This window comes from Sphaerodactylus townsendi, linkage group LG08, assembly GCF_021028975.2.
Source record: "Sphaerodactylus townsendi isolate TG3544 linkage group LG08, MPM_Stown_v2.3, whole genome shotgun sequence".
NCBI classification, from domain to species: domain Eukaryota; kingdom Metazoa; phylum Chordata; class Lepidosauria; order Squamata; family Sphaerodactylidae; genus Sphaerodactylus; species Sphaerodactylus townsendi.
The window spans coordinates 53,552,776-53,576,949 of NC_059432.1; positions in this window are offsets into that span (position 1 = coordinate 53,552,776).

Consider the following 24,174-nt stretch of genomic DNA (forward strand, 5'->3'; position numbering starts at 1 on the left):
AAGTGATGAAATATGAACTACTCAAGTGTATGTTGCGACCATGGAAATATTGGAGAAATATCAGTAAGGAATGAACTGGGGTATTAGAATTAAAAAAAACTCTGTGCATACATTACACTATCCTTGGAAATGAACCCATTATAGCACCTGACATCCTTTTTTCCCCTGAACATGAAGGAACTGGTGGCTATCTTCTAAACAATGCTATGATTTTAAAACTGTTAACTCTTGTTATAATGGACATATATAGTGTGTATTCTCTACAAACAACCCAGAAGTAGCTACTGCTAGGAAAGGTTAAAATGTTTTTTTAAAACAGCACAGACTTGTGTAATGAAAGAGAGAAATAAACTTCAACCTATATTGCAGAGAGAGGGCCAACACTTTTATTCTTACAGATCGGCTGGGAAACAACAAAATCACCAGGTCAAATTTCACCATCTGGGAGATAGAACAGCATCAGTCTTCCCCTCAAAAGGAAGGCCTTCAAATTTAACCCTAGTATCAGGAGGTAAAGAGGATGCTCTGAGCCAAGCATGTCATCTGAAGTCCACTCGAGATGCCATGGCCCTGCTAGCACTGTCAGTGCTACGTCTCACAGCATTTAACTGCTGTTTATCCAGCCCGGATCCTTCAGCAAACAAGACTGTGCACAAAGTCGTTTTGTCCCCTGATAAAGAATCAATCCATTGTGCCATTTGGTCCCAAAGGAACATTTGATAACATCCCATCACAGCAGTGAAATTGGATACTCTAAGACCAAGAGCACCAGAAAATGCTTTTTCTACCTAAAGTGCCTAATTTCCTCCCCTCCTTATCCATAGGAAGGAATGTGATCCAGACCCTTAGCATGAGAGGAATCTCAGTAACCATGGAATCAGGCAGTAATAGAACTGGAATTCTGACCCTTCCTGCTTTATTTTATAAAATTATATACTTTTCTGGTGGAAACTTGGCTACAAGATAGCCTAGCCTGCCCTAATCCTCGCATCCCAGCTTGCTCCCAAATACTCTTGATTAAAGGGAAGGCAATTGGCCCTTTATAAGTACTATATAACACACTCATTATTGGATTCGAAGTCTTCAGATCCAACTGAACAGAATCAATGACCTTTGCCATTCAGATTAGTTGCTCTGAACAGAGTATAAAAATCCTCCACTGGGGAGACTGAAGCCAAATAAATGACATTGTCTTCAAGAGAAGGAATGGACTTGTCTTCAGACTCTGCATCTAAGTTGAGGGCAGATTAGATCATGATGTAGACATGGTCATGAGGGAGTCTTATCATGTCTTGACTTTGAAGAGTGTTTATCAGTCATCTTCAGAGGTTGACAGGAAGAGATATGAGCTGAAGAGGCATGTCCCAATGGGCACATGGAGGCATATACATCCTGAACAGCAAGCTTATCAAGATTGGCAAGAGTGAGAGTGTAAATCTTGCAGCTGACAAGAGGAATGAGGTGCCAAAATCACTTTCTGCAATCCAAGGGAGGCAAGGAAACTTTGAAAACGTTATCCTCTGAAGAAGAATATTGTCTGCCAAAAAAGAAGAGGGTATCTTCAGATGATGGAGGAACTCCGAACTCTTGGGAATGGCAGAGTCAGTTATAGGAGTTAATGATGTTCAATGTTGATATTGAGAGGCTCCTCAATTCCAACATCAGCTGTAACAAAGACTCCATGTAGGCAGAGAGTCTGACGGACACCATCAAGAGGATAATCAAGTTCAAACAGGAGAGTCTTGACATCAAGTAGACAATTATCAATTTCAAGAAAAGACATCCAGTTGACAAACGGGAGAATCAGACTGAGGATGCATAGGTGATGAGCCTTCATGTTGAGGAGACAACAGTAATCAACATCAAGAGACCTTCAGTGTACAAACCAGAGAATCAGACTGTGGACACGCTGGCGATGACTATTGGCACTGAGGAGACAACAGATACAGATGTATTCTTAACCTTCTTTTTGGCCTTTTTAACAAGGGATCAGAAGTTGGTTGTTTGACCATCAAAGCCAAGTCAGGGTTTAGTTCATCTGGAGCCAAAGGGACTGAGCAGATCATATGAGCCCTCTTTAAAGATTTCTCAGTGGGAGTATCCACCGAAATGAGAGATTTTTCCCACAACAAAGCCTTAAGCCTTGAAGTCCATTCATGTCTGGTCTTTGAAATAAAAAGGCACAAGATGGATACATCTTGGAGACATGAGTCTCACTGAGGCACAAAAGATATTCATTATGCTCATCATTTTAAGCCACCTCCATTCTACAGTGGAACATTTCTTGAATAATGCCATCTCAACAAAAATGATGAAAGAGAAAAAGAAAATTCAGAGATAAGAAAAAGTGCTCAGCTGGTCCTCTCTCCATGGTGGCAAAAAGAGAACTGAGGAAGGAGCACTCTCCTCTCCTCCAACACGTGACTGGGTGGGGAAATAAGCCCACTCTCTCCTCCAGAAAGACCTGGAATGCTCCTATAGCTCTGCAACTTGAGAAAGCCATCTAGTCAGCTCTCTGTGGCCAGCCTGTGCCTGTAGGACTGTTCCACGTAGGACTGAACTAAAGTCATGACTAGGCCTGAGAACTGATAGAAACTATCAGTAGATTTCAGGTTAGAGTGTTTTTAACTCAGAAAAGCCAAATAGATCCAATGTCCATCAGCTCTATTTGACTCTTACCCAAAATATTCGATTCAGATTTACCGAATCACCAAGCCCAGACATGACAATGAACCAATATTTTTCATACCAGTATTAAAAAATACATATGAGTTTTCTGCTGATTGTTCAGACAAGATTCTGACCAGACCTATTCAGGTGCCTTTCATGAGGATCAGATCTCAGGACCATTACAGCTCTGAATAATTTAGATGAGTGTTAATAAACATAAAGGGTAAGATGATCTCTAATGCATCCAGAATCAAAACAACACAAGGTTTCTTTAAAGATAGCTGCAATCATTTATTTAGAAAGCAACGGAATCCATGACCTGCATTGACTCTCAGCCCTCATGGTACCCTAGAAGCCAAACACATTTACACTTCACTGAGATGCTGCCTTTTATATTTCTTCTGAGAAAAAGATAGTACCAGAATTATGGATCACACACTTCATCATACAGATCTAAATGTCTGAAACAAAAACCCTATTAAAGTAGCACCCTAATTAATGGCAATTTCACAGCCCAAGTATTTAGGTTTTGTGCTGAATTAATGGGAAGATATTATTCTTGATGTAAGCAAAATATTAATATTGAAGAAATATATATAACGCATCTGGTTAATCTGTCAAATAAGCAAGTGTCATCTCATTCATTAACCAAGCAGATCTTCCACTTAATTTCTGAAACTGGCAAATAATTGCATAATCTAAGGCAACGTCTGTGCCTAATTCATAAAAGAAGCAGAGCATTTCATCACTGCAGGGGGTAACTTCTATGAAATAGATATGGAGTGGACAATTTCATGAATTTGTCTAAGACACTGTTAAAGTTTCATTAATTAAGCAGAGACTCTACCAATCTCATACATTAGATTTTTCTTTTTATATAACTTCTATATGACAGGTGATATGAAAACCTAAGAACTCAAAGAAAATCTCAAGAGAGAAAGAATTGCTAGTTGATATGTTTATTACGTTCACCCATTTGGTCTCATTTAGGGAAGACTTAATCTGTTAGTGCCAAGGCATAAAGTTATTCTATTACTGTAACGTTTTGACTTTGCCTTGGACAATTCAAATGCCCAAACAGGAAACTTCATACACATCATCTTCACACGTTGTCCTGATTTTGAAGTGATGAAGATCAAGGTTACTGCTATGGTTGCATTAATTCTCTACAAAGACAGACATAACCCCCATTCTGTTACAACTGGGTTTTGAACCTCAGCAGAACCACCACCAAATATTTCCAATCTAAATCTTCCTCGGTCACCAGAGCCCCTTAACTATAATATATCATAAGGCAGACTGACACTTACCATCTGCTATGTTATTATAGACCATGTCATCACAAGACACGTGCCATCATCATTACAAAAGATAAACACAATGAGAAAACTATGACTCACATATATAACTAAGCAGCACTAGGTGTCACTCTAACCCTGGACTGCTTGCTACCCAGCATGCCAGAAAGACCTGTACTTAGAAATTAGGCCTCTTAGGTAAAGAAAGTCGAATCTTATTAAGTAAAAAAGCTATTTGTTCTACTGCCTGTTTAAGGCACATCACTTGGCTTCAAATATAAAATATGCTATCATTGCAAAATATAAGAACAGGGAGAAAATTTAACTATTTCCCAGTTTTCTGTTGTTACTATAATATTTTAAGGCTAAATCAGGGTAAGGATGTATGTGTGTTCTAGGAAACCACTTTTAACTTATGGTGGTTCAGACAAGACCTCAATTATACAAATTTAGCATGCTTAGAAGAAGAAAGTGAAGCGGGATAAAAGCCACCTCTCCTTTTGGTTTCAGATGTCCCATTTATCTGGCCCATCTACAGGCAGGATGCTACTACTTTGGCATAGCTCAGTGGTGGCGAACCTATGGCACGGGTGCCAGAAGTATCACTCAGAGCCTTCTCTGTGGGCACGCGCAAACAGAGTTCATCATGTGGGGGGGAAATCGCCCCCCCCACACACACACACATCTAGACTGGCCTGGGCCACTGGGCTCGATTATTAGCATTAAACCTAAGACCTAGTTTTGGGGAATCAGTGTAGATAACCCTGTTAAGTGCTGTTAAACCCCACTGATTCTCACGCAAAGAACTAAAGTGTGATCCTTTACATGGGAGTAAGCTCAGTTGCTGGCAATCTGGCTTGCTTCTGAGTAAACCCTCCTAGGGTCGTGATTCACCCGTTCGATGAGTTGCACGGTTGCTTCAAAGCAAAGCTAACAACTACCACCAAGCTTACTCCTGAGTAATGCATGCCTCGGAGCCAACCATTTTTTCTAAACTAAAACCTCAGTATTCAGGTTAAATTGCCATGTTGGCACTTTGCGATAAATAAGTGGGTTTTGGGTTGCAATTTGGGCACTCAGTTTCGAAAAGGTTCGCCAACACTGGCATAGGTGCTAAGGCCCTAACCTGGCAATCAATCTCTGGATTTTTGGTGGGGTCTATGAAGAGCTAGTGGAAGACACAGCCCCTGTGTGGCTTACTTGGTTGAGGGAGGCAGGTCAGGAGATTTAAAGCAGGAGAGCAGTCTACGGTATCTGCCTTGGAGGAACTCTCCCCAGATGCTGGAGTGGTAGCAGCATGAGGGAAAGTGAGCTCCAGGCCAGTGGTATTGCCCCAGCACACCTAATAGTTGTTTAGGCCCTCAAATCACATCATAAAATAGAAAATGGGGAAGATAAGGGATGCCAAAAGACCAAGGGGAAGAAGCCACTTGATCACACTCTGAGGAAATTGCCAAAATTGGTTAAAGTGTGAAATGAGGTTTCCCTGCAAGAAGACTCATTCTAAAAGCAAAAACCATAAAACAAAAAAGCACACTGAACCTGACAGGGAATAAAGACTTGCAAAATTTAATACACAAATTGCACACTATGGACGCTGCACAAACAATAGTCTCACTTGCAGCCAAATATGTTTGCATTATTCTCAATGGCTAGAGATGCAAAATACAAAATGACATGGTACATTTTGAGTCCATCCATGTAAAACAGTATCACAGTAAAGTATAGCGCCCAACTGGAAGGGGTGGAGAATGAGATCACCAGTCACTCACGAATAATTCTCATTTCATGGGATCTTTAACCCCTTCATCAGCTTTCAATGCTGCCCTTATTATTTCTGGAGAATGTATTAGCTGTTCAATGCATGTAAAACTCCATCAGGCTAAGCTAGAGAATAGCCCAAGCCCATAAATTTACGTATTAAAATTTGTGTATATAAAATTATTCCCTGCTGGGTTAATTGTGCTTTTTGTTTTATGGTTTGTGCTTGACACTTGAGACTATATATCATTCTAAAAGCAAACCATTCTAACATGCTATGGAAATGACAGATTCCAGCCACAAACAATAGTGTTTGTGACAACACATGATAAGTATTTCAGAAGATTTACACAAATTCTTAGGAAAATGTTCAACAATGTAAAGAAATCAAATTGGTTTCCTTCCTGAGTTAGTTATAAGTGCTAAACCTCATCTGAATTCCAGCACATCTGACCAAGTTTCAGTGGGTGTAAAAATGTTCTGCATCATGAGGGGACTGGTGGGAGGAAACAAACTTGAGACTGTGGCCATTTATGTATCTGTGTTCTGCTCTGAGTAAGTGTACATTCTCTTTGGGTCAGATTCTTGATTGTGCACGTTTCCCCCCCTTCTGAACTCACCCCATCACAGATCTGAAAAGGTGCACAGGTCCAAAATCTCTTCAAGTGAGATGTTTCCTTTCTCTTCACTGAGAAAGCAAACATCTTCATTGTATATTCAGCTCACTTGGCTTTGCTTACCCTTTCCACCTTCTCCTGCCTGTCCCCACACACCCAGTTCCTCCCACTCTTGGCCAACAAAGTGACCCAAAGGGTTTTCTTTTTTTAAAGTTTTTTTTAAGAGAGAGAGAGAAAAGTAGCAGGGAACAAGAGAAGCAGGAGTAAGGGGAAAATAGCTGGCTCAGACAGGAAATCTTCACAGTGGGACAATTCCTGGTTTGAACTGAACCCACAGGAAAAACCCACTGTGAAGAAAAGAGCAACAGGGTAAGCCCTGTATGCATAATAGGCCTGTGACAGCAAGCACAATAAATCAGCATTCAACAGCCTTGTCATTATGTGAGTCTCACTGATTCTGATAATTTGGGCTCCAAAGTTATGGACCCCAAAAGGGGTGCCCCATCCAGCATTGTTTCCAATGGGAGCTAATAGTAGATGGGGCTACATTTTGAGGGTCCATAACTTTGGACCCCCTGAACCAAACTTCACCAAACCTGGGAGGTATCATCAGAAGGGTCTCCTAAAGATACTCTGAAATGTTGGTACGGCTAACATAAACATTCCTCCCCTGACCAAAAATCCAGTTTTGAAGGATTTTAACTCTTGTGTTTTAGCTTGGTTGCTGATTGAGCTAAGGTTTTTGTACTTTTAAAGTTATTGTTAAGACCCTATTGTTTTTGTTGACTCCCTTTTCCACTTACAGAGCTAGTTTACTGTTTTTCTTTGAAATAAATATTCAAAAACATTTAACCTACTGATGCCTCAATTAATGTAATTTTATTGGTATCCATTTTTATTTTTGAAATTTACCAGTAGCTGCTGCATTTCCCACCCTCACCTTATATGTGAGTCAATAAGTTTTCCCAGTTTTCTGTGGTAAAATTAGGTGCCTCGACTTATATGCCGGTCGACTTATACACGAGTATATACGGTACATTAATTTTGATTGGTTTCAATGGAAACAAATATTTCTAGGGCCTGTATCACTTCTGCTTGGTACTAAAGATTGCTAAATTCTAGGTAGATTGAAAAAGTGTTTCTCCCTAGTATTCTGGGCAAGTGAAAAATCATTTTAAAAAACCCTCTTCAACAGGTAAGCCAGCTTTTAAAAAGGCTGACATAATGCTGACAGCATCCACTGAGCTAAAAAGCAGACAGAAGGGCACACTGGCTGGGGAATATTCTTAAAATATTAATAATAATAATAAGCCTTTATTTGGCATAACAATAATCATAACACAATAAAAAACCTGAGATAAAAGGTATACAAATACAAAGGTTTAAGATAGAATATAAATTATTGATTGTGCATCACCTCCAGTAAAAATTGTGCTACCAATTCACAAGTTTCATTGTCAGAATTGTCCAGAAGGAAAGGAAGTCTACCTGATTCTCCCATTTCACTAGGTATCCTAGAAAGAATATTGGAATATTTTGATCCCCTGATATTACTTGAGATTTAGGGCAGCAAAGCAGTTGATGTACCAATGTTTCAATTTATTTATTCACCTCCTAGTATACCCTTTACGGCTCATTTTTCAAGTTATTAAAATCTACCACTTAATAAAGCGGAGGGGAAGGCTTATTGAAGCGGAGCAGAGTGTGAGGGCTCTTCTCTACGTGGATTAGTCAAAAAAAATACAAATAGGGGAGCCATCCTGTTTTGATATAGAATTGCACTGAAAGATGTAAGGGTGAACAAGTTTTCATAGCAACCCTAAACCAATTGAAATCCATTAAGCTTTCCAGCAATTTTTATTTTAACAAGTTGTAGGATTCTAGACTAGATAAGCCCAGGGGAAGCGAGTCGAGAGATATACCAAGTGATTCAATCTTTCTTCCGATCAGAGAGAACCATGGATTAGCCTGAGTATCAGACAAAAGTAGGTGAATCAGCGAGTGCTCATCATGCGAGAAATGCAGAAGTGAAGTAAAATTTAAAAGCTCTCAACCAAGCCCTATAAACTAATGAATTTTGGCCCAGTTCTAAACAGAGGGCCGCATACGGTACACAATTTGGCAGGCCCATAATTTTACGGAAAAATTTGGATTGGACAGTATTCAAGGAGTCGTCAACTGCTTGGAGCCAGATAGGTACTCCATAAAGTAACTGCGCTTCTATCTTAGAGTTAAAGATTTTTAGTGCTGCTGGGACAAGGGAGTGGCCCTTTCCATAAAAGAAGCGTGCAATGGCAGAATAACTGATGGTAGCAGCTGCAATAGCAGCTTTTTTGTGGGGTAACCAGGAGAGGTTATAAGAAAATGTAATTCCAAGATATTTGTATTGGTTAACCTGCTCCACTGGCACTTTATTAATCGCCCAGTTATGTTTTTTGTATTGTTTGGCAAAGATCAAAATCTTGGTCTTTTGATAATTGATGACTAGTCTGTACAGTACTGCCCACATCTATTCAGCAGTCGACTAAGTCCCCCCCCCCCCCCCCACCCCCCGCCCTCCCTCCCCCCCCCCCCCCCCCCCCCCCCCCCCCCCCCCTCCCCCCCCCCCCCCCCCCCCGCCGCCCCCCCCCCCCCCCCCCCCCCCCCCCCCCCCCCCCCCCCCCACCCCCCCCCACCCCCCCCCCCCCCCCCCCCCACCCCCCCCCCCCCCCCCCCCCACCCCCCCCCCACCCCCCCCCCCCCCACCCCCCCCCCCACCCACCCCCCCCCCGCCCCCCACACCCCCCTCCGGCCCCCCCCCCACCCCCCCCCCCCCCCACCCCCCCCCCCCCCCACCCCCCCCCCCCCCCACCCCCCCCCCCCCCCACCCCCCCCCCCCCCCACCCCCCCCCCCCCCCACCCCCCCCCCCCCCCACCCCCCCCCCCCCCCACCCCCCCCCCCCCCCACCCCCCCCCCCCCCCACCCCCCCCCCCCCCCACCCCCCCCCCCCCCCACCCCCCCCCCCCCCCACCCCCCCCCCCCCCCACCCCCCCCCCCCCCCACCCCCCCCCCCCCCCACCCCCCCCCCCCCCCACCCCCCCCCCCCCCCACCCCCCCCCCCCCCCACCCCCCCCCCCCCCCACCCCCCCCCCCCCCCACCCCCCCCCCCCCCCACCCCCCCCCCCCCCCACCCCCCCCCCCCCCCACCCCCCCCCCCCCCCACCCCCCCCCCCCCCCACCCCCCCCCCCCCCCACCCCCCCCCCCCCCCACCCCCCCCCCCCCCCACCCCCCCCCCCCCCCACCCCCCCCCCCCCCCACCCCCCCCCCCCCCCACCCCCCCCCCCCCCCACCCCCCCCCCCCCCCACCCCCCCCCCCCCCCACCCCCCCCCCCCCCCACCCCCCCCCCCCCCCACCCCCCCCCCCCCCCACCCCCCCCCCCCCCCACCCCCCCCCCCCCCCACCCCCCCCCCCCCCCACCCCCCCCCCCCCCCACCCCCCCCCCCCCCCACCCCCCCCCCCCCCCACCCCCCCCCCCCCCCACCCCCCCCCCCCCCCACCCCCCCCCCCCCCCACCCCCCCCCCCCCCCACCCCCCCCCCCCCCCACCCCCCCCCCCCCCCACCCCCCCCCCCCCCCACCCCCCCCCCCCCCCACCCCCCCCCCCCCCCACCCCCCCCCCCCCCCACCCCCCCCCCCCCCCACCCCCCCCCCCCCCCACCCCCCCCCCCCCCCACCCCCCCCCCCCCCCACCCCCCCCCCCCCCCACCCCCCCCCCCCCCCACCCCCCCCCCCCCCCACCCCCCCCCCCCCCCACCCCCCCCCCCCCCCACCCCCCCCCCCCCCCACCCCCCCCCCCCCCCACCCCCCCCCCCCCCCACCCCCCCCCCCCCCCACCCCCCCCCCCCCCCACCCCCCCCCCCCCCCACCCCCCCCCCCCCCCACCCCCCCCCCCCCCCACCCCCCCCCCCCCCCACCCCCCCCCCCCCCCACCCCCCCCCCCCCCCACCCCCCCCCCCCCCCACCCCCCCCCCCCCCCACCCCCCCCCCCCCCCACCCCCCCCCCCCCCCACCCCCCCCCCCCCCCACCCCCCCCCCCCCCCACCCCCCCCCCCCCCCACCCCCCCCCCCCCCCACCCCCCCCCCCCCCCACCCCCCCCCCCCCCCACCCCCCCCCCCCCCCACCCCCCCCCCCCCCCACCCCCCCCCCCCCCCACCCCCCCCCCCCCCCACCCCCCCCCCCCCCCACCCCCCCCCCCCCCCACCCCCCCCCCCCCCCACCCCCCCCCCCCCCCACCCCCCCCCCCCCCCACCCCCCCCCCCCCCCACCCCCCCCCCCCCCCACCCCCCCCCCCCCCCACCCCCCCCCCCCCCCACCCCCCCCCCCCCCCACCCCCCCCCCCCCCCACCCCCCCCCCCCCCCACCCCCCCCCCCCCCCACCCCCCCCCCCCCCCACCCCCCCCCCCCCCCACCCCCCCCCCCCCCCACCCCCCCCCCCCCCCACCCCCCCCCCCCCCCACCCCCCCCCCCCCCCACCCCCCCCCCCCCCCACCCCCCCCCCCCCCCACCCCCCCCCCCCCCCACCCCCCCCCCCCCCCACCCCCCCCCCCCCCCACCCCCCCCCCCCCCCACCCCCCCCCCCCCCCACCCCCCCCCCCCCCCACCCCCCCCCCCCCCCACCCCCCCCCCCCCCCACCCCCCCCCCCCCCCACCCCCCCCCCCCCCCACCCCCCCCCCCCCCCACCCCCCCCCCCCCCCACCCCCCCCCCCCCCCACCCCCCCCCCCCCCCACCCCCCCCCCCCCCCACCCCCCCCCCCCCCCACCCCCCCCCCCCCCCACCCCCCCCCCCCCCCACCCCCCCCCCCCCCCACCCCCCCCCCCCCCCACCCCCCCCCCCCCCCACCCCCCCCCCCCCCCACCCCCCCCCCCCCCCACCCCCCCCCCCCCCCACCCCCCCCCCCCCCCACCCCCCCCCCCCCCCACCCCCCCCCCCCCCCACCCCCCCCCCCCCCCACCCCCCCCCCCCCCCACCCCCCCCCCCCCCCACCCCCCCCCCCCCCCACCCCCCCCCCCCCCCACCCCCCCCCCCCCCCACCCCCCCCCCCCCCCACCCCCCCCCCCCCCCACCCCCCCCCCCCCCCACCCCCCCCCCCCCCCACCCCCCCCCCCCCCCACCCCCCCCCCCCCCCACCCCCCCCCCCCCCCACCCCCCCCCCCCCCCACCCCCCCCCCCCCCCACCCCCCCCCCCCCCCACCCCCCCCCCCCCCCACCCCCCCCCCCCCCCACCCCCCCCCCCCCCCACCCCCCCCCCCCCCCACCCCCCCCCCCCCCCACCCCCCCCCCCCCCCACCCCCCCCCCCCCCCACCCCCCCCCCCCCCCACCCCCCCCCCCCCCCACCCCCCCCCCCCCCCACCCCCCCCCCCCCCCACCCCCCCCCCCCCCCACCCCCCCCCCCCCCCACCCCCCCCCCCCCCCACCCCCCCCCCCCCCCACCCCCCCCCCCCCCCACCCCCCCCCCCCCCCACCCCCCCCCCCCCCCACCCCCCCCCCCCCCCACCCCCCCCCCCCCCCACCCCCCCCCCCCCCCACCCCCCCCCCCCCCCACCCCCCCCCCCCCCCACCCCCCCCCCCCCCCACCCCCCCCCCCCCCCACCCCCCCCCCCCCCCACCCCCCCCCCCCCCCACCCCCCCCCCCCCCCACCCCCCCCCCCCCCCACCCCCCCCCCCCCCCACCCCCCCCCCCCCCCACCCCCCCCCCCCCCCACCCCCCCCCCCCCCCACCCCCCCCCCCCCCCACCCCCCCCCCCCCCCACCCCCCCCCCCCCCCACCCCCCCCCCCCCCCACCCCCCCCCCCCCCCACCCCCCCCCCCCCCCACCCCCCCCCCCCCCCACCCCCCCCCCCCCCCACCCCCCCCCCCCCCCACCCCCCCCCCCCCCCACCCCCCCCCCCCCCCACCCCCCCCCCCCCCCACCCCCCCCCCCCCCCACCCCCCCCCCCCCCCACCCCCCCCCCCCCCCACCCCCCCCCCCCCCCACCCCCCCCCCCCCCCACCCCCCCCCCCCCCCACCCCCCCCCCCCCCCACCCCCCCCCCCCCCCACCCCCCCCCCCCCCCACCCCCCCCCCCCCCCACCCCCCCCCCCCCCCACCCCCCCCCCCCCCCACCCCCCCCCCCCCCCACCCCCCCCCCCCCCCACCCCCCCCCCCCCCCACCCCCCCCCCCCCCCACCCCCCCCCCCCCCCACCCCCCCCCCCCCCCACCCCCCCCCCCCCCCACCCCCCCCCCCCCCCACCCCCCCCCCCCCCCACCCCCCCCCCCCCCCACCCCCCCCCCCCCCCACCCCCCCCCCCCCCCACCCCCCCCCCCCCCCACCCCCCCCCCCCCCCACCCCCCCCCCCCCCCACCCCCCCCCCCCCCCACCCCCCCCCCCCCCCACCCCCCCCCCCCCCCACCCCCCCCCCCCCCCACCCCCCCCCCCCCCCACCCCCCCCCCCCCCCACCCCCCCCCCCCCCCACCCCCCCCCCCCCCCACCCCCCCCCCCCCCCACCCCCCCCCCCCCCCACCCCCCCCCCCCCCCACCCCCCCCCCCCCCCACCCCCCCCCCCCCCCACCCCCCCCCCCCCCCACCCCCCCCCCCCCCCACCCCCCCCCCCCCCCACCCCCCCCCCCCCCCACCCCCCCCCCCCCCCACCCCCCCCCCCCCCCACCCCCCCCCCCCCCCACCCCCCCCCCCCCCCACCCCCCCCCCCCCCCACCCCCCCCCCCCCCCACCCCCCCCCCCCCCCACCCCCCCCCCCCCCCACCCCCCCCCCCCCCCACCCCCCCCCCCCCCCACCCCCCCCCCCCCCCACCCCCCCCCCCCCCCACCCCCCCCCCCCCCCACCCCCCCCCCCCCCCACCCCCCCCCCCCCCCACCCCCCCCCCCCCCCACCCCCCCCCCCCCCCACCCCCCCCCCCCCCCACCCCCCCCCCCCCCCACCCCCCCCCCCCCCCACCCCCCCCCCCCCCCACCCCCCCCCCCCCCCACCCCCCCCCCCCCCCACCCCCCCCCCCCCCCACCCCCCCCCCCCCCCACCCCCCCCCCCCCCCACCCCCCCCCCCCCCCACCCCCCCCCCCCCCCACCCCCCCCCCCCCCCACCCCCCCCCCCCCCCACCCCCCCCCCCCCCCACCCCCCCCCCCCCCCACCCCCCCCCCCCCCCACCCCCCCCCCCCCCCACCCCCCCCCCCCCCCACCCCCCCCCCCCCCCACCCCCCCCCCCCCCCACCCCCCCCCCCCCCCACCCCCCCCCCCCCCCACCCCCCCCCCCCCCCACCCCCCCCCCCCCCCACCCCCCCCCCCCCCCACCCCCCCCCCCCCCCACCCCCCCCCCCCCCCACCCCCCCCCCCCCCCACCCCCCCCCCCCCCCACCCCCCCCCCCCCCCACCCCCCCCCCCCCCCACCCCCCCCCCCCCCCACCCCCCCCCCCCCCCACCCCCCCCCCCCCCCACCCCCCCCCCCCCCCACCCCCCCCCCCCCCCACCCCCCCCCCCCCCCACCCCCCCCCCCCCCCACCCCCCCCTTTACACCCAAAAAGCCTTTTATTTCTGCTTCTATGGAATTCCTTACACCGTCTCTTCGGGAAGGAGCTAGACGCTGTCCTAGTCAAGTCCAAAGGCAACAAAAAGACCATGCCTAGGTATGTCAGAGCAGAACAGGGCTCCTCCAACTACAGGCCATTCTCCACATTTAGATCCCAACGCACTCTTGCACGGGCTCCCAGGGATGGTCGACGCTGGCAAACCTCAAACTCCTTCCGCAAGCGGAATAATTATTACTCTTCCAATACCGGCAGCAACAATAACTTCTCTTCCTTTTGTCCCTCCAATTTCCGACAAGCGAACAGAGGTGGGCGGTCGGCCCCGAACAACCGTGGTAACAGATCCTGACTTACACGGGATACCGGTCGGCGGTCGCCTCCAATCCTTCCAGCACATCTGGGTAGGCGAACATGTCAACCAATGGACCTCATCAAATTCGCACAACTACCAAAACCCCGCTTTCGTCACTACCCGACAGCTTGCAACCCGGACAAGGCTCACAGAACCCAGGAAGCCATCCGTCATCTACTCACGATCAGGGCAATAGAGCCGGTACCTCCCTCAGAGCGTTTTGGCGGCATTTACTCCCATTTCTTCACCGTGCCCAAACGCAACGGCGACTGGAGGGCCATATTGAACTTGAAGTACGTGAACAAATTCATCCGATTGCGACGCTTCAAAATGGAAACCCTGAGGTCCATCGTAGAGAACCTCCGACCATCAGACTACATGACATCACTAGACCTGACAGAAGCGTACCTTCACGTGCCAATAAACCCACGACATCGGCAATATCTCAGGTTCACAGTGAACAACGCCCATTTCCAGTACAAGGCCCTCCCCTTCGGACTCTCCACAGCTCCGAGAGTTTTTTCCAAGATCCTTCTAGCCCCACTCACAGCCCTACGACTCCAGGGCCTACACGTCCACCCTTACCTGGACGACATCCTTATTCGATCCAGATCCAAGGAGATGGCGGTCCAGGACCTGAAGGTAGTCATGACTACACTAACCAATCACGGCTTCCTGATCAACAAGCAAAAAAGCTCCCTTACACCGGCAACAAGGATGCAACACCTAGGAGCGGTCATAGACTCTCTGCACAACTCTCTTTTCATTCCACACGACAAAATCAGGAAAGTTCAGTCGTTGGTGAACACGTTCCTACCGGCCAAACAGGCCTCCATATTGCAACTTGCCAGCCTGATGGGCCTACTGATATCGGTCATAGACATGCTGCAATGGGGGAGGTTCCACGCCAGGGAACTACAACGGTTCCTCAGACCCCACCAAGACCGTATCATGCAGAAACAGGACCGGTCGGTACCACTCACTGCCCAACTCAAAGCCAGCCTAGCTTGGTGGTCCCATTACAAGCATCTCTCCACGGGCAAGATCTACCTGCAGGAAGACAGACTACAAGTCTTCACCGACGCCAGCCTCAAGGGATGGGGAGCCTCATTCCAGAAACACATCGCACAGGGCCTCTGGTCTCCATCCCAGTCCCAGATGCCAATCAACCTCCTCGAGATGATGGCAATTCGGCTCGCCCTACACCACTTCCGCCCCTACATCCAGGGCCACCACGTCACAGTGAGGACGGACAATGTAGCAGCCAAGGCCCACCTCAACAATCAGGGGGGCTCACAATCCATCCGGCTACATCGCGAAGCAGTACGCACCCTCACATGGGCGGAAACACATCTCAAGTCCCTGTCGGCAGACCACATCAGCAGCAACCTAAACATAGAAGCAGATTGGCTGAGCCGTCAGATGGTACTGGAAGCAGAATGGAAACTCCATCCATCGATCTTCCAGCAAGTAGTACAGAGGTTCGGCATGCCATCCATAGATCTCTTCGCATCGGACAAGAATTATCAGCTCCCAGCATTCTTCACCAGGTACTACCACCCGAGGGCCCAGGCCACAGATGCCTTAGTCACGCCATGGCCGCGGAAACTCCTATAAGCCTTTCCTCCAATTCCCATCCTGCCCAAATTGCTGAGGAAGATATGGAAGGAGAGAGCAGAAGTTATCCTGATCGCCCCCTGGTGGCCAAGACGACCATGGTTCTCCTCCATACTGCAACTGTCCAGCGCTCCACCCATGCAGCTGCCGACACCAGAACACATGCTGTCTCAGGGTCCAATCTACCACCCGGACCCCCAATGGCTGTGCCTAACCGCGTGGCACTTGAACGCGAATCACTAAAAAAGAAAGGCTATTCCAGGAAGGTGATAGAAACCGTCATCGCCTCCCGCAAGGCGTCTACCAACCGGATCTACGACTCCTCGTGGAGATGCTTTGTGTCCTGGGCAAACAGAAATGCAGTGAACCCTATCAATCCTAGCATCCCGCAAGTCTTGTCATTCCTTCAGGAGGGATTCGAGCGCGGTCTCAGAAGCTCTACCCTGAGGAGACAACTAGCAGCCATCGCCTCCATCTGGCCTCGCGTGCAAGGAGCTCCACTGTCTAGACATCCTGATATCCTCAGGTTCCTAAAAGGGGTAAAGCAGAAACAACCACCAGTCATTCACCGCTTCCCTTCGTGGAAACTGAATACGGTCCTCACCGCGCTCACCAAACATCCGTTCGAACCGATCCAGACTATACAGTTAAAATGGCTCCGCATGAAACTCCTTTTCTTAATTGCAATAACCTCTGCAAGAAGGGTCTCAGAGCTGCGTGCTCTATCTGTGAACTCTCAGCTATGCATATTCCATAAACATAAAGTTGTACTCAGATTGGACCCAACATTCATACCGAAGGTGAGGTCTTCATTCCACCTAAAACAAGAAATAGTTCTACCAACATTCTTCCCGTCACCATCACCCCCCAAAGAGCACTTGTGGCATTCACTGGACGTCAGGCGAGCCCTCAAGGCCTTCATCATTCGCACGGAGGCGATCAGAAAAACAGAAAGCCTGTTCGTGAATGTGTCCGAACCCAAACTGGGAGCCCAAATGTCATGTGCTGCCATCAGCCAGACCATTAGATCGTGCATAGTAGAAGCTTACAAATCCGCAAGCCTTCCCATACCAACAGGCATCACAGCACATTCCACTCGCAGCGCTGCCGTTAACGCAGCTCTCAGGCGTCAAATTCCGGTGGAGGACATATGTAAAGCAGCCACTTGGTCCTCCACCACCTCATTCATCAGGCACTACAAATTACAGTCCATTGCAGACAACGAAGCTGCCTTTGGACACCGTGTGCTTGAACACATCTTTGGAGAGTAATATGCCCACCCAATAGGGGACACTGCTCGGGGAGGTCCCAATCAGGATGCCCGAGGTCGCCTCCAGGAGAACGGTCCATTGGTAGACTTACCCTGAAGAGGCCTTCTCCTGGACGGCGACGAGGGCATCCTGGCCCCCCCAGAGAAACATTACAGCACACGACTACCAGTTTACACGTGAGGTACCCTTCATAGGGTTAGGAAACCTCCAGTTAGTTAGGTCAGAGAGTTCACGTTGTCTCATTGACCAAGTTGAGTTATACAGTGGTTTTTTAAGTGTTCTAACAAATTGTTACTTCCTGTTGCTACTTATATGTGTCCTAGTTTTTTCCTTCCTTTTCTGCTATACTGCTGAGCAAATATTCACTGGATCCAGAAGGGCGGTCCAACCCTCTACAGGAAGTGACAAAAGAAATCTGTCCTGCCTCCCTGAGCAAGGGTTGGAAATCACCCAATCAGGATGCCCTCGTCGCCATCCAGGAGAAGGCCTCTTCAGGGTAAGTCTACCAATGGACCGGTCTCCACATGAGAAGAAAGATAGTTGTGATGGAGCTTAGGCCTTCCTGCCCTAAACAAAATGGGTAACAAGGGGAAGGGGGTGTGGTGTCATAAGCCCTGCTACACTCAGTAACATACCTGAGCACGTCTGGGATTGACCAGTAAACTTACCCCAATAAAAAAAAAATAGAGATATCAGAAAGTTGTTAAAAACAAATAGAATTACAGCTTGAAATAGACAAGATATTTTAAAAAATGAATGCTAAATTTCTGCAGACTTTTAGAAATCCTAAACAGCCTAGCTGTTCTTGAAGCCTTTAGGTTATGAGAGATAATCAGCAAAATCCCTCCTCCCCCCCCCAAAAAAAACAAACAAAAAAGGGGGGTAAAGTAAGGTTATTGTGGTGTTACAGTGATGAGTTGCAGTGATGATCAATTATTGTGGTGTTACAGTGATGATCTGTTACAGTAGTGAGTCTTTGTTTAAAACACTGACCATAGTCTGGTGACCCCCAATGAATCACTTTAGATGCTGCCTTGACTAGACTTTTCAGACCTGGAGCAAAATGACCGTTTTCAACTGGAATAAGCAGATAACCACTCCCATCCAGAATATTTTCAGCTGAAACGAATCTTCCCAATTAAGTACTAGCCTGGGGAAACAACCTTGGGAGATAAGCAGTGGCTGAACAAAGTTGGCACTTGTGAAATATTTTGCTAGTTAATGCTGCAAAGTTCTAAAAGGAATACCTTCTTGACAGAGGGCACTTTGTTACAGTTACTGTGGCGCAGTTTCAAGTAAACAGACATTGCTTGACATGTATCTGCCTTTATAGTTGTGTAGAGTGTATTGGTGAAATAAACATTAGAAAACATCAGCTTGGTAAATGATTCCCTACTGCAAATGGCTCTCAATTTCATATTCACTAATAGGATAGTGCATCAGATTTGGAGAGCAGTAAGGAATCTATTTTCAGAGAAAAAAAACCTGGAAAAGAAAGCAGTTGTAAATAATTCCTCCGACATGTACTATTAGGTTATATTATGCTGACCTTCTATGAATCTGATACATCTCTGCCAAATAAACGTTATCTTGAAGATCTGTAGTACATGCAGAAGTCAGAATTGCAAGATGAAACTTGGTAATCATCTGAAACTCTGCACTGAGGAAAATGGCACTGGGTTCTCTCAAGAGTGTCAGCAATGCTAGATGGCCTATATTGGTTGAATAGAGGAGGAGGGAAGCTCATGTGGGAGGCTTGCAAAAGTTATAATGCAAGTTTGAAGACTGGTTAATCATAGAAATGATATTATTGATACTAAATGATGTGTATGATTAAATGATATAATGGACATGTCACCAACATGGATGAGATTGTTACTCATGTACCAATAATCTGTTTCCTATATTCTTCAACATAATGTGACAAAAGAACAGTAACCATCCTTATTTAATATTGAGTATTGTTTGATATTACACAGAAGTGTATATAAGATATCACATTGTTCCAACTCCCCTCTCCAAACCCCTGGATATTTTCCTTAGGCCATTTGAACAGTGCATTTCGAGATAAGTTCTTGATGTCTGATGATTGTAGAGTGACAGCCTGCTCGACTCTGCCCCTGTTCCTTCGATGTAGATTTGAGAAATGAGGCAGGTGTGGGAAGAGAAGTACTATTTTCTGACCAGCCCATACTCACCACTTAGTATGTGAGCTTGCTGCTGTCCCATGTGGGGCTGCAGAGAAGCCACACTGATGAAAAAAGGGTTGCACATACTGTCAACTGTCGTTCATCGAGTGGTCTTCTGAGCAGACACACATCCCCCCACTTCTGTCCCTGCTGTGGGCTGTTTTCTCAGAGCGCTTGCAGCGTCCATGCTGGTGAAGGGAGATGTACTTTCCCTGCCTTTGTCATGTTCCTGTTTGGGTGGAATATGTTGGCGCAAGATGGAGAGCGGGGAAACTCTCCAAATACTTTGAATCTTTTGCAAAGCCCTTTAGTTTTCTCCATAACTGGCTTGTGCTGCCACAATCCCATGTATGCCTGCATTAAAGACCTTTTGATGAACAACAGTTACAGGTAAGGGCAGACCTGGGTTTCATGCTCTAGTTATCATAGATATAACCCAACAGATGCTAATATAGTTTTTCCAATTGGTTTAAATAGTCATGCAAACTCTTTTGGGACTAAGTTGGTTTCCATTTGCTGACCTAGGTAGCCCAGGCTAACTTAATCTCATCAGATCTCAGAACCTAAGCTGGGTTAGCCCTGGCAAGGATTTGGATGGGAGACCTCCAAGGAATACTGGGGTTGTGTCGCAGAGGCAGGCAATGGCAACCCACTTCTGAACTTCTTGAAAACTCCACCAGAGGTTGCTATAAGCCAGCTGTGATTTGACAGCAAAAAAATTGTAACAATTTTGCAACTGTACTGTGGCCATGGCTACCTTGAAGTAAGGTCAGCCATTATTGAATTAATGTGTAAGAAGTCATTCAGACATACAGTATGCATTTGTATGAATGATTTTTAGAAACTTACTGTGTCAAAGTTGACACTGAATCAAATGTGATGCCAAAGTAAACAGTGTTCGCGGCTGAGTTAGAAAATGAGCTTGAATGTCCGCTGTGAGTAGGCTTTAATTTCTGTTTCTTAAGTGGCATTGGAATGGAGTTTCATTTGCTGCCTTACAAGCAAATGAATTTCTGTAAATAGGTTAGTTGTGCCTATCAGTTGATCTACACATGTAATAAGAAAGTTTCTTGAAGAGGAGACACAACTTGTGTTTGCAGGTAGCCATGTAAATATTATGTGTTTCATTGTAAGAAATTCATATAAAATTATGCATCATAGAAACAATTGAAAAGTTGCCAGAGAAATTGTCTTGGTTCCAGTGTTGTTAGATGGATTATCCTGGAAGATCTACAGGCTTGCTTGGAGCCTTGTGGCCTCATTCATAGATTTAAAATTAAGAATTTTCAGTCTTGTAGCCAACAATAGCTACTTTGTTCATCCAATCAAAAACTATTATTTGATTTTTGCTGCCTAAGTCAGGGTTCTGAGCCATGGTTTAATCTTAGATGTAATCCTTGTTTGGAGTGTAGACAACAAACATTGTTTAGAACTCAGATAAAACAAACAAATGAAACATTATGGACCGTTCTTGCCCCTCAAATTAGTGTTAAACTGGTTTTTAATTTTGAGCATTGCAGCAGGGGAAAAAGTGTGATAATTTATGTTACCATGGAAAATATACTGTCTTGGATATTTTGCTTGGAGCTATTTTCAAACTGCCCGACAAACCAGTTTTCCTCTTGGGAAAAATTAGGGGGGGGGGGATTTATGCAACCCAGGTTTTGCTGGGTTATAAAATGGAGGTCCCAGCATTTACAAGGAGCTGCATTTTACAGCCTGGGCCAGTAGCACGAGAGGGGAAGCCATTGCACCATGAATCTGACTTGGGGCCCTGTGAGAATCAGGGTCCTGATTGGCCATGAACATCTGGGGGAGGTCACCCTGCCTCACCCCTATATAATCTATATAGCCAACTGTGAGGTATAGGGGCTCTCTCTCCTGCTTGACCGGCTGCTCTTGCTACATACCTTGTATTTGTACATAGTTGATGTCATGAGGTACAGCAGATTTAGTCAGTAACATTCATTTCAGGTTGATAAATATTTTTAAGCTCATTAAATACACCACAGGTTTTTGTTCTTTTTTTCCTCATCGAATGACACTTTTGCAGCTGAGAAGATGAAACACTTGGTTACTTCTGTTTAATGTTTAGCCTGTTTGCCTAAGGCCTCCAATTTAGAATTCTCTACAGAAATTAATTTTTTCAGATAGAAAAGCATGCATTGAACTTTTCCACTGGCCATCTCTACTTCCATTAGGAGTTAAGGAAAGAAAGAAAACATGATCATTATTCCAAATTTGTAGAAGAGAGAAGCAATTTATAGTACAACAAAATGCAACTTTAACTAGAAAGAAAAATGTAAGAATAAAGAGGTTACAGACTAAGAAAGTCATTTCGGATAGCTTTGGAGGCTAGTGTAGATTAATAGTGTGAGTTCCCTCCCAATCTTAGTTCTGAAGCTGTGATGATGTTTTTTTTAATGGTTGGCTTTTTATACTGAGTTTGTAATAAGTATGATTTGTCATGGAGATTTTTGATAAAAAGCTTGATGAAAAGTTTTAAAAAAATCAATAGTTGACTATATGGATGATGGAACCCTTGAATGAATTTAAGTAAAAAGTGTGTCCTGTTTTTCTGAGAACACCTTTTCTTGTTCACAACAGCTGCCCAGAGCTGACATATACACAAACTGTTCTTTACAGAGTTTAAACTTTACAGAATCCATATCAGTTCTTGTAAACTACAGCTATCTAAAATGAAGAATAATCTTTACAAATATGATACATCTATTTGAAAGGGCATTTTCATTAATGATGTGTTGAATAGATCATGTTGCAGAAAAGAATGGAACTGAACCAGTTCTCCTATGATGGTGTACTAGCCTTATTTCATCTGAAATTAATCTTGTATTTGGCCTTAAACCACTATTACATACCACTAAGTTTAATGGTAGTCGGGCCCATTTTGATGAGGAAGGAAAAGAAGAAGAAGAAGAAAAGTTTGGATGTGTATTTTTTCTCTCCTGTAAGAAGACTCAAGGGGGCTTACAAACTCCTTTCCCTTCATCTCCCCACAACAGACGCCTTGTGATGTAGGTAAGACTGAGAGAATTCTGTGAGAAATGTGAGTAGCCCAAGGTCACCAAGCAGGCGTCATGTGAAGGAGTGGAGAAACAAATCTAGTTCACTAGATAAGAATCCACTATTCAGGTGGAGGAATGGGGAATCAAACCTAGTTCTCCAGATTAGAGTCCATTGGCTCTTAACCACTGCACCACGCTGGCTTTCACAAGTTGGTACAGTAGTAATAGCTTTTTAACCAGTGCCAGGATGATTCAGACCCATTTTCTATTCTAAAGGAGGAGCTGTAATAAGGTACAAGTAAACTTGACAGTACACATCAGTTGTTGTTATTATTTAAAACTAAGAGGGATGAAAACCTGTTTGGCGGTAAATTGCAGCGGGAACATGCCAGACAGTTTTAAAAGGGCTCCTTCCTTTGTGTGTTCTCTAATTAGAATTGTCCCTGTTAGGCGTGACTTTTCTTGCTGTAAGTGGGCCACAAGTAGGATTGCTAGGTCCGCCCTGACCACTGGCAGGGGATGGGGGAGGGTTGCCGGACATAGATTGGGAAACTCCTGGAGATTTGTGGATAGAGTTCAGATAAAACAGGGATCACAGTAGGGTACAGTGCCATAGAGCAGTGGTTTCTAATCTTTTTTCCACTCAAGTACTGCTTGGCAGCCCATTTTCCTCAATTGTGCCTTCATATTAGAATTAGAATTGAAAAATTGATTTTAAACTTAACTTAAAATTATGACAAAAACTGCAGTTGGTTAGGAAAATGTGAAACAACTACTTCACCAAACACTGCACAAAGGCTGCACTGAGATGTTCACAAAGCGAAGAAGAGTGAGATCCTGTGAAGAGGCTCATGCACACTGCAGGGACATGTTCGCCAAAATAGCAAAGCTAAGGAAAACAGGCTTTTCTCCAAGTTAATTAACCAAGGAAACTCACACCACAATTTGTCATAAAGCTGAATTAATTTCACAACTTTTGATTTGTATTTTGTCTTACATTGTTAGCATTAATTTACCTTTCCCCTGTATTATATGATTTTTTCATGTACCCCCCCAAATGTTCTAGGGTACCTAATTACATACCTCAGGCTGGGAACCAGTGCCAGAGATTCCACCTTAAAATCATCCATTTTCTCCAAGGGAACTGATCTCTGTAGTCTGGAGATCTCAAAGAGCATAGGTGTCAAATTCACGGCCCTCCAGATGTTATGGACTACAGTTCCCATCATCCCCTGCCAGCATCATGCTGTACTCCATAATATCTGGGCCGTGAATTTGACACCTGTGACCAAGGGGATCCCCAAGTCTTACCTGGAGGCTGGCATCCCTAGTTACATGGATACTATTCATTTGCGTGTAACATGCATCCTCAGAACTGAGCACACCTTTTTTTACATTCCCATGTCACACAGATGCCCAATAACATCCCATTTTCTCTCTCACCTTCTGCCTTCCATTAATGCACAGAATAAGACAGTGCTTCTTTATAGTAAAATCAAAAAGGTGAGGATTATTCAGACCCATTTTCTATTCTAAAGGAAGAGCTATACTAAGGTACAATTAAACCTGACAGCACACATCAATAATTTAAGTTGCAATAATTTATATATCCTAATAATTTATCCATAGCCTCGACAATCTTAGTTTGAACTAAAAGATGTCTAGAAATATTAAACTGTGAAAATGACGTTGAGAGCAGAAAGGCTGAGGTAAGATCTTGAAGGAAAGGCCTGATTCCCAGCCTCAACTCAGTACCTAACAAGTGATCTGTCTGGCATTAAAAACACTTGGGGAAATGGTGCCAGACTT